Source organism: Myotis lucifugus, unplaced genomic scaffold (assembly GCF_000147115.1).
Source record: "Myotis lucifugus unplaced genomic scaffold, Myoluc2.0 scaffold_64, whole genome shotgun sequence".
NCBI classification, from domain to species: domain Eukaryota; kingdom Metazoa; phylum Chordata; class Mammalia; order Chiroptera; family Vespertilionidae; genus Myotis; species Myotis lucifugus.
The window spans coordinates 947,077-959,001 of record NW_005871112.1 but is presented as its reverse complement, the minus strand read 5'-3'; the positions used below and the strand labels follow the sequence as shown (position 1 = coordinate 959,001).

Below are 11,925 nucleotides of genomic sequence, written 5' to 3'. Positions count from 1 at the left end.
GACACTGTGGGTCGGTGGTGCTGGGGGAGGCGGGGAAGGCGGCCGGGGGGGGGGCGGGGGGGCTGCTTTCGCTTTGGAGCCCCGTGGGGGGGGGAGTGCGTCCCGCGAGGGGGGTGAAGGGGCCGGGTGGGGGGGAAAGCGGGAGCCTCGGCGGGGCTGTTATCTGTGTCTGGAGGAGCAGAGGTTAGGCTGCTGCGCGGCGGAGCCGGTGCTGGGTTAGGGCACTCGGAGAGCCAGGCGCCCAGTGGGTGGCTTTACAACTCCTGGCGTGGTGGCCTTCAGCTTAGGGCTGGCCTTCCTTTCCCGAGTTCCTGGGGAGGGGGGTCCCCTTCAGAAGGTACGAACGTTTAAAGTTCACGCAAGTCCTACAGCTGGGGGTGTTGGCCGCTGGAACAGAATGTCAAAAACAGAGGGCTGTCCGCCCCGTGTCGGATACCGGCGGGAGGCGTAAGAGTGACAGCCCCGGCTTTGGATCCTGTGCGGAATAATCGAGTATAATCACGTATCCAATGCACCGATCTATTTTCACCTAAAGGCTCGTAGGTATGGAGTTAAACATTTTAATGTGAGACTTTAGATTAGACAGAGGGAGTGAGGAGCTGAAACCAGGACTTGTTTCTGGTAAAATCCCGTCAAAATTCTAAACTTAAAAAAAAAAAAGTAATGCTTTCCAGTTTTTAAGTCTCATGTATGGCAGCGATTTATTTTTATTTGTATTTCGTTGTTGTTGTTATTGTTTTGGTGCCCCTAGTGACTATATTTTTTTTTTGAACCAAAAATCAGAACATGTATGGGGACAAGATTGAGATAGAGAATTTGACAGTGATGCTGCCCCAGAAAATCTAGGGAATTCGAATTTGAATGCCCGGACCACATTAACATGGGTCATGTATTCCAGATCGCTTGGCTGTTATAATGCTAACCTCCTCCTCCCCAAATGTAGCATTTATGTCCAGTTACCACTGATTTATTTCGGCCACTTAAGAGAAAGTTGCCTATGTTTTGTTTAATGTCAATCATTTTAAGTGGCAAAAGGTGCACGCTTTTGTATGATTTGCTTTTCCCACTAGCTCTTGGATTACCTTTTTAGAATTGCTGTTCTGTATATGATTCTGTAGGATTCTTTCACTTCATTTACATCCTGTGGTACTTTTCATAAGAAAAAAACCTCATTGGAGAACTTTTCTGTATAGGAGACCTTGGTGACATTTCTCCAAGGAGTGCCAGAGTGCTATCTTCTTGAGGAGCATCACCTATGTAAAGTAGCAGGGACTTGGTACAGGCAGTAGGGCAGAAAGGAAAAGGATCTTACAGTTATTGGAGGTCTGCTGTGTGCCAGGCACCTTTCTGTAAGCGATCTCTTATTCATGGAGGTATGTGGGATTGTTCCTACTTTACTGACGAGAGAACTGAGTCTCTGAGTTTAAAGAATATGTATTAGGTCACATATTTAAATTAACTCTAAGATCTTTAAATTGAACTCTAAAGTTTATCTCTGTACACTATGTACAGGCTGGAGACAGAAGTTAAATGGTTGATAGCATCACGTGGGCCCAATCATTTGTAAGTGGTGGCAGCTGAGAAAAATCAATTTTTTTGCTTGTTTGCTACCAGTAGTAGTGAACAAGAAGGTGATTTCCTGGCATGTTGAATACAGCAGTTCTCAACTCTTTATTTTTTTTTAAAGATCTGTTTTCATAATTTATTTTTGTTAAATCTCACCCTAGGATTTTTTCTATTGATTTTTAGAGAGAGTGGGAGGGAGGGAGAGAGACAGAGACAGAGAAATATTGATTTGAGAGAGACACGTCGATTGGCACCTCGACCTGGGATCGAGCCTGCAACTAAGCGAGGTACATGCCCTTAACCAGAATTGAACCCAGGACACTTCAGTCCGAGGGCTTATGCTCTATCCCTCTGAGCCAAACCGTTTGGGGCCAGTTCTCAACTTTGAGTGTGCATCAGGATCTCACCCTGGAGGACTTTTAAAAACAGAGTTCAGGTCCCCTCTCTAAGAGTTTCTGATTCAGTAGGTCTGGGTGGGAGCTGACATTATGCATTTCTAAAGAGAAATCACTGATGAGACTCGTGGGTATAATAAGTTACATAGAACAGTTAAATTAGGTGTCTTCTATGTACTGGACACTAAGTTTGGTAATGGACCTCAAAAAGGATCTCTGCCTTGGGTTAGCAGACTGTTAGTTCCTGTTTTCCCAAATAAGATCTTTGTCTGGTACAGGTAGTAGGAAAGAAAGGAAAAAGATCTTAAATTCATTGAAGGTAGGCTGGGTTCAGTAACATCAAAGTCCTGGAGGCATGCATAGCTGCCTGATTCCACTAGTATGCCTGAGGCTTTGGAGAAAAAAGAAATAAAGGAGTGGGTTTGAGAAGAGTGAATGTGAAACAGAGTTGCATACTAGTAGGATGGAGAGTGTCACCAATAAATATGTAGGTTAGTTGGCCTAGTTTTTTCTGATTTAAAAACATTCAACTCCCCCCCCTCCCCCCCTGTTCATTGTAACTGTGGATGAAAAAGGCCACATACTGAACCTGACAAGCTCAGGTAAGGCCTGCGTGGCAGCCTTACAAACTCAAGAGACCTAAAGTAACCACAAAGGATCTGAAATTAAAACTTTTTAACTAAAAGCAGATTATTGCAGGTTGTCATGTCCTAAGGCAGTATTTTTCCCTAGCAAAAGTCCATCTTTACCTTAATTGAGCCTATCTATTATTTATTTATTTTTTTGCTGTACAATAACATGTAGAATGTCAAAGTAATTTTCTTTTTCCAGACCCTTCAGAGGCATAGCTCTGGGAAGACCACAGACTCTCCTCATTGTTATTGTAATGTTAATTGTTGACTATTAACTAACATGTATTCACCTGTGTAAAAGAAGTGTCTATCATTTTGCTTTCTTTTTTAAAAAAAAAATATTTTTATTGATTTCAGAGAGGAAAGGAGAGGGAGAGAGAGAGAGAGAGACATCAGTGATGAAAGAGAATCATTGATCAGCTGCCTCCTGCACATCCCCTACCAGTCCACAACCCAGGCATGTGCCCTGACCAGGAATCGAACCATGACCTCCTGGTTCATGGGGTCCACGCTCACTCACTGAGCAACACCGGCAGGGCTGTCATTTTACTTTCTATCCAATCCCTAATCTATCACCAATGAATTTCATATAATCCATTTACGTCTTCTTCTCTTTTGATTGTAATGTATAAAATAAGGTTCATAACTGCCATTCTCTGGAGCATCTTCTCAATCTGTTAAGATTTTGCATCCTGGCAATTGTCGACAATTGAGTTGTCAAATAAACTCACAAAAGTTCTCTACAGGTTTGAATGTTCCATGAGTTGACATGACTCAGAGAAAGGAAATACGTGATATTTTTATGAATTGAAAGTTTTAGCACACCGTTTCAAAAAGACCTTTGAAAGAGGGTAGTCTAAAACACTAGATTAGGAATAGAATTTTTGTGGCAGAGAGAAAACTTTAGTAGAATATACTTTAGTATTCTCATGTTACAGATAAGGAAGCTATTTTAATTCTTTGCTAATGGTTTGTTCTGTTTGGTGCCTTCAGTAGGAACACAGCTTGGGAATTAAACCTTCTTTTATCTCTTTTTCTTCCTTAACATGCTACCTGGACCCAGTATCTAGACCAGGGGTGGGCAAACTTTTTGACTCGAGGGCCACAATGGGTTCTTAAACTGGGCCGGAACAAAAGCATGGATGGAGTGTTTGTGTGAACTAATATAAATTCAAAGTAAACATCATTACATAAAAGGGTACGGTCTTTTTTTTTTTTAGTTTTATTCATTTCAAACAGCCGGATCTGGCCTGGGGCCGTAGTTTGCCCACGGCTGATCTAGACCCAGTTTTCCTTTCATTTCCTTCCCTTTCTTTTTCTTTTTCCTTTTTCTTTCCCTTGTCCTTTCCTCTTTCTTTTTTTTAAGCTTCATCTGAGGATATGTTTTACTGATTTTAGAGGAAGGGAGAAAAAGAGAAACATCCATGTGTAAGAGAAACCTGGATCAGGTGCCCCCTGCCCTCCCACAACTGACCTAACTAAACCATGTATTTGGCCATAGGGAAAAGAATAGTTTAAAATGAATAAGTATAAAAGATGGTGATTTTTATATGAACATACCTACTAAAAGTATGTTTTATCTTCTCTAGGATTTTCTTGACATTATTTAATATGGGAAGAATAAATGTAATAGGGAAAATGAATGACTTTCAGTAATTTATATAAACTAAGTATTCTAGCAGATGGTCAGGTAACTTCTAGAATTAATTTAAATTCTTTTAATGAGATAGGCTATAGTTAGCAGTAGTGCCAAAGTTCCAATTCACTTAACAGGTTAGCATTGCTGAGTTAGTGCCTAGAAATGAAGTAATTTTAATTCTGTAGGTCAGGGTGAGTTGTTCTAAGATAGGATGCCTTGAAGTAATTAGGCTTTATTTCCCCATATGAAGTGAATTAATTGTGGCTAAGTTTACTTTCTGTTGCTATAGTTTTCCTTTGATTAATGTCCAGCAATTAATCTTTGTTTATATGGAAATATCATGGGAATCCAGTCATCTGCTCTTTAGAACTAACACATGTCAACTACAGATTTATTTTTATTTTGAGATCTTTAGAAAGCTGCTTAAAAAAAAGTCTGATGAGTTTCTGTCATTTGGAAATTTGAAATATGGGGAATACTCATTTAATTAGTCAGTATAGGCTTAAACTGTAGTGCTCTTTGGTGAGGTATACATAGTATAGAACTCATAGTTTTGTTTTGTTTGTTTTTTTAAATATATTTTATTGATTTTTTACAGAGAGGAAGGGAGAGGGATGGAGAGTTAGAAACACCGATAAGAGAGAAACATTGATCAGCTGCCTCCTGCACACCTCCTGTTGGGGATGTGCCCGCAACCAAGGTACATGCCCCTGACTGGAATCGAACCTGGGACCCTTCAGCCCGCAGGCCAACGCTCTATCCACTGAGCCAAACCGGTTAGGGCAGAACTCACAGTTTTTGTTGTTGAGTTTACAGACCACTTGAGGGAGGGTATAAGACATGCTTTGTGAAGCATCCATGTCTTCCCTACTTTCTCAGTACAGATTTAGTGGTTCTGTCTTGTAGTTACTCCATTGCAAGCACCCTTTAATTTCCTTACCCCTCTGTATGTTTTGTTTTATTCACTTGGCAGAATTTGAAACTGATTAAATCCAACTTGGCCACCAACTTTGTTGTACCTCAGAGCTGAACATGGGGGGAGGAAAATGGAGATAACTTGCCTACTGGTCTCATTTCAAGCATATAATCTCAATTTCAAATGCACACTTAATACTGCCGACATACCTACAATTCTCAATTATGTCTATTTTTAATACCAGTATTTCAAACCTTTCCCTCTTTCCTTAAATCTCCAATTTAAACCACCCTTTCCTTTCTTCCTTTACCCCATTCTTTTAGATCTTGCCTTTATTGAGAAAATGAAAGATATCACAGGGCAGTTTTCTTCCTATCACTAAACTCACTAGCCTACCTGTATCTGTTCCTACACTGCTACTTTTCTTTTTTCTTTTATTTTCCTATCACCATTTATCCCCTTTACTTTTCTTATATTAAAATGGATAAAGTATCTCTTTTCCCCTGGAAAAATCCAATTTCTTTATTTATTAAAAATATGTTTTTATTGATTTTAGAGGGGGGGGGGAGGAGAAGGAGAGAGAGAAACATTGATATGAGAGGGAAACTCCACTGGTTGTCTCCCACCAGCACCCCAACCAGGGATTGAATCTGCAACTTGGGCATGTGCCCTGACCTGAAATTGAACCTGAGACTTTTTGATGCACAGGATGATGCTCCAGCCAACTGAGCCACACTGGCCAGGGTGGCAATAAATAATTTTTAATTGGATGAATAAAGTTGACTGTTTGAGCTGTTTTAGCATGGACTCTTCTAAACTTATTGTCCAAGTTGAAATTCCTAGAGTAACGTATCTCATTACAATATTTATGCCTTCACAGTTCATTAAAGCAAAGACAGGTAATGTCTATTTAAATTGATTAAACCTGATTACAATAAATTTTATTTTGCTAGTTTACATAGGAAGATTTTAATGCATTGTTCAGATATCATTGTTCAGATGCACATAACTACTCAGCCTTTTCTTTCTTTTACTTTGGCTTTGTAAACTAAACCACTTTTTAGATCTGGGTGATTGGAAAGAGGTGCTTAAGGTTTCCAGATCAGTGTATTTTTTTTTAAACTGGTCATTGGTCCTCACTTATCTGTGGAATTGCTAAGATAATGAACTTCCTGCTCTTTCTGTGGCCAGATTCTACTGTTTTCTGTGTTTCTGCCATCTTGCCATCTTGCTTGACCTTTTATACATAGTACTTTGTCATTTTTGCCCATGTTTCTTTCTAGAATGATCTTAACATTCCTCATATTCTGAGTGCTCCAACCTGAATAAGCATCCCTGGGCTTGTTACCACCTGTCACCTGGCTTCAGCTTGAGACTTAGTATTTCTGACCACCAGTTCTTGCCTTTTTCAGCCTGTTCTCATAGTATTGATTGTGACTCTTACCACATCATACTTTTAACCCCTCAATTTAAAATTCTTTATTTTTTGCTCTTCAAAATATGACAGATTCTAATAACTAACTTCAGTGAAAGACCTAGCTACTCCATCACTTTTTCCAACCCTTCCTGTATATTTTGCTGACCTATGGTTATGCTTGTCTAAGGAGAAGCCTATTATTTAATGCTGATTAGAAAATGGCATGATATTTGGTAGCTTTATCTCTCAGAAAATAGGAGACACCTGTCATTGTCACTGTCTCCCAGGATGTGGCAAAGGAATAAATATTATCCATGGCTCAAAATAGAGTTGAGACATTGCAAAAATAGCCACAATTTATATATTAGTGTCTTTATTATTTGATTTTATAATTATTATATATCTTAGACTGTAATTCTGATGGATTATATAATTAAGAAGAAAAGTAGTTACATTCATTCAATAAATATTGAGTGCACTTTGTTCAAGATACTGGAACTAGGTGATGTAACAAAGAAAAGGTAGATTCTCACACTTGGTTTTGGTCTGAGAGTTGAAGGGTTGAGGGGCTGGGCAGTGTGAGAGGCAGGCAAACTGTAAAGATCAATATATTGTGACAGTGGTATTGCAAAGTGAAGTCATGTACTTGTGAGTGTGGGGATGCAAAGTATAGTAGGAACATAGAAGGGACTTTTTCTCACCATCTCACTAAAGCAGTTTGGGAAGGTTTCACAAAGGAGTCAGCATTTGAGAGCAGGATCCTGATGGAGAAGTAGAAATTTTCCTGGTGGGCAAGTGGGAACCTTTTCATGAAACTCCCAAGTGCAGAGGGATGTGGCGTGAGCACATAGTGTGTTCACAGAACTACAACCAGTTCATTATGATATGGAAATATAAAGTAAGAGGTGGAGGAATGAGAGATTATAAAGTTGGACCTACATTATGGGATCTGATTATGAAGGGTCTTGTTTGCCTTTAGATCTGAAGGGTTTAGTTTAAACCTAGCAAGTGATTTGAAAATACTGAAGAATTTTTATTAGGAGTGTATTTTGGAAGGATTGGCAGCAGCATGGGGGCTAGATTTGGAGGAAGGTGAGGGAAGATCCCTGTGGGAGCACACTGCGTTAAGCGTCTGCCCTCTGGTGGTCAGTGTGCGTCATAACGACCCCTCGTTCCACAGTTGGGTCAATTTACATATTAGCCTTTTATTATATAGGATACTGGTTACAGATATTCTTTAAGAATTTTCAATTGCAAGTGATTATTTAATCGGCAACATATTTAACAAAACACATTCCTCAGTCTACTTTGTTAAATTTTTATTATGTTAGTAGTGCATGAATACATTCTTAATGGAAAAAGTTGGACAGTACAGAAATACATATTGTATCTTCTTTTAAAAGCATAAATGAAATCAGAATATATATACTGTAATGCAACTTGCTATCCTTATCTTAGTTCACACCACTACATTTTCCATTCTTGCCTGCCTCCAATATCTTTTCCACACTACGCCCTAAAGTGATCTTTTAAAAAATATATATATATCCCCATTGATTTCAGAGAGGGAGGAAGTGAGAAGGAGAGAGAGACAGAAACATCAGTGATGAGAGAGAATAACTGATTGGCAAACCTCCTACTGGGGACTGAACCTGCACCCCGACCTAGAGTCAAACCAGGACCTCCTGGTTGAAGCCTCCTTCATAGGTTGACACTCAATCACTGAGCCACACCGGCCAGGCCTGAAGTGATCTTTTTAAAATGTAAATCAGGTAGTCAGTTCCTGGCTAAATGACTTCCATTCTGATGACTTCTCTTTGCACTTAGAAATAAATTAGAAATTTCTTACTGTGGCCTTTAAGGCTCAATGTGATCTATCTTGCCTACATCCTTTATCCTTCTTCACATGCTGGAGCCTACTTTGGATTGGTTGAAGTGGAGCTTGGTCCTACTTAAGCCCTTTGCACTTGTTTTGTACTCCTTGGGAGCCTAGTAATGTTTTGGCATCTGGAAGCTTCTTGTCATTCAAAATCCCCCTTCTCCCCTATGTTTTAAAACAGACACTATCTTCTCAGGTATTATAACCCATTTGTCTATATTAAGGACTCTTCCTCTTCTGGCAGTTTATCATGGCTTTTAGAAATTATCTTGTTTATCTTTTTCTCCATTGGTAGAGCAGCCAGTGCATAAATACTTGGTTCTGTTTTTCTTTTTCCTTTTAATGAATGTTGCACCCCTTTAACCCTGTAAGAATGTCAATTATATTCATTTTTAGAATTTTTTTCTATTTGCTGCACTAATTTCCCCCCCCTTATTTTTCTTATTTAGTGTTAGTTTTCTTTAATTGATTTTCTAGAGAGAGAGGAAGGGAGAGGGGTAGAGAGAGAAACATCAATGTGAGAGGGGTTGGTTGCCTCCTGCACAACCCCTACTGGGGATGGAGCCCACAACCCGGACATATGCCCTAAGAATTGAACCTGCAACTTTTTGGTGAACCATATCAACCAGGGCTGGTGTTAGTTTTTGGTGGTTGATTCAATGATCTATATATTTCAGAACTAGAGGCCTGGTGCATGAAATTCGTGCACGGAGGGGGGGGGGTCCCCTCAGCCCAGCCTGCACCCTCTCCAATCCGGGACATCCCTCTCACAATCCTGGATCGCTGGCTCCTAATCACCCACCTGCCTGCCTGCCTGATCCTCCTAACTGCCCCCCCTGTTGGCCTGGTTGCCCCTAATTGCCCCCTGCTTTCAGCCAGGTCACCCCAAACTGCCCCCCCTGCAAGCCTGGTAACCCCTTATTGCCCCCCGCCCCGCTGGCCTGGTCACCCCTAACAGCCCCCCTATGCCGGCCTGGTTGCCCCACGCAGCCTGCTTGTTCAGTTGTTTGGTCGTTCCTCACTAACCCCCCTGCGGGCCTGGTCGTAGGCAGCCATCTTGCGATGGTGTGAGGATTAATTTGCATATTACTTCTTTATTATATAGGATTGCTCAATGCCAGTCTTTGCTGATTGTGGCAGAAGGTTGATTGCCAGGCTGGAAGCTGGGACATACCCAGGGTCCCTTCCTTTTTCTTGTATCAGAGTTGGTGCACTTAAAGAACTGCAGCCACCTCCATGGCCTGCTTTCCCTGGGAAGGGTTCTTGGATGTGGTTTGCCCACCAGTTCAATCCTGTCCTTTTTATGTTTTTTTTTTTTTTTTTAATTTTTAAAATCTCCTAACTGCCACTCTGCTGGCCTGGTCACCCCTTACTGCTCCCCTGCTGGCCTGGTCACCCCCAACTGCCCCCTCCCCACTGGTCTGGTCACCCCTAACTGCCCCCCCCCCCTTTGAGAAGATTACAGATGTTCCCCTTTTTTCTCCAATGTAATGCTAGAAAGCAGCCTATCTCTCTCCAGGGTCAATTATGAGACCCCTGCAGGCTGGGGAGTTCTCATAAATGGCTAAAGCCTTTGGGATTCTCTTCATTGCCTCTTTGGAAGAGACTAACCTATTCGTCTCTTCCTATGGCCACAGTTTTACATATTAGTATGTATTTAGTAACATTTGTTAAATGAAGCACATTAATTTCTATAATCTTCATTATGAAAAGCAGGTTATATTTCTGGTTATGGTATGGAGTTGGGTGGAACTACAGGTGACTTTCACTCTATGAATATAATCAGTTTCTAAATTTATATTGTATAGTGCATTTTCACAGAGTAGGAGCCTATATCCTCCTTTTAAATGAGAAAGAGAATGCTTTCCCAGATCATTGAAAACACCCAACTAATTTCTCTATATGTTACTCATATTCTTAAATATCCTAGCTCTCTTTACATTGTTGCCCAAAACCAATAGGGCTCTGCAGAAACCTAACTTTTTGAGGCCATCAAGTTAAGGTTTCCTCTTTCCTTCCCTCCTTTTCCCCCCCTTTTTCCTTGGAGGGAGGTCCAAAAGGTAGCCAAGGTAATAAGACACTACACAGAAACTTCAGACTAGGAATACTAAAAGCCAAAAAAGCTACTTTGTTTAGCAGGGCATATAGCAAGATACAGTGAATTTTATTTAGCTTTTTGCTTGTATTAGATGAAATAAGAATTCAGTTGCTTTAATGACTAGAATGGCAAGCAGCTGCTCAAATAGTTGCCCTGAGTATCCTCCTGGACTCATGCTCTTTCTTCACTTGACCTCCATATCCAGTCAGTTCAAGCCAGGTGGTCTTTCTGTCTGACATTTCTTTAAACAGTCTATTTTTCTCTGTTCCCACCACTACTACACAGTCAAGTCACCATAATGTCATTTGGATTATTGTAAGAGATACTTTATTGGCTTCTGCCTTCTCTATTGGCTATTTACTGTAATCACCTAGCACTTAAAATGACCCACTCCAGAATAATTAAATTATGGAGAGGAGAGCTATTGCAATACTTGGCTTTAATTTCTATGGAAACCTCATTAATTTTTTGACTACTGGGCATTTACATATGATGTTCTTTGCATTTGGAATGTTGGTTCCTTCTTCAGCCTTTTCACGTAGAGATATTCTTCCCATTTTTCCTTCAGGTTTCAGGTGAGACCTCAGGAAAACTCCTGCCACCTCGGAAGCACTGCCCGAGAAGTTTCGGTGATAATGGGAAATGTTCTGAATCATCTGCACTGATCCATGTACTAGCCGTTAGCTATGCAGTACTTAAACTGTGACTGATGTGACTGAGACATTGAATTTTAAATTGTATTTAATTTTGGCTATAGATGTTTGGTACCTTAACTTGTGTCCTCACAGCACCCTGTGTGTGTTTCCCCCATCATAACACTGATTTTATTGTATACTAGAGGCCCAGTGCACAAAAATTTGTGCACTGGGCGGGGGGGGTGGGGTGGGGAAGGGGGGCCCTCAGCCCGGCCTGTGCCCTCTCGCAGTCTGGGACCCCTCGGGAGATAACGACCTGCTGGCTTAGGCCTGCTCCTGGGTGGGAGAGGGCAGGGCCCAATCCCTAGGTGTAGCCCCTGGTCGGGCTCAGAGCAGGGCTGATGGGAGAGTTGGGGCGCTGCCCCCTGTCATGCACAGAGCAGGGCGGATTGGGAGGTTCAATGCCACCCTCAGTCACGCTCAGGGTATGGCTGATTGGGAGGTTTGTGGCGCCCACCCCCTGTCCCCCACAGAGCAGGGCCGATCAGGGGAGTTGGGGGCTGCCCCCCTGTCATTCACGTATTTGATCGATCAGAGGGGGGGGGAAATTCCCCCCTGTCAAGGCTGGGATTTTCGGGGGGACAAAAGGGTCCTGCCTTCAAAACCCAAGAATGAAGTCCAAAAGGGGTTTGGGAACCCCCCCTTTTTTATTCGCCAGTATATACTTATGAGAAACGTATTGGGTTGA

At 41.5% G+C, this 11,925-nt stretch overlaps 1 protein-coding gene across 1 annotated transcript in view; it reads left to right on the top strand.

The window, feature by feature from the left end:
- Window positions 1-11,925, top strand: part of DNAJC3 (DnaJ heat shock protein family (Hsp40) member C3) — a 71,143-nt gene that overhangs the window by 644 nt on the left and 58,574 nt on the right. The gene's annotated exons all lie outside the window — the stretch shown is intronic.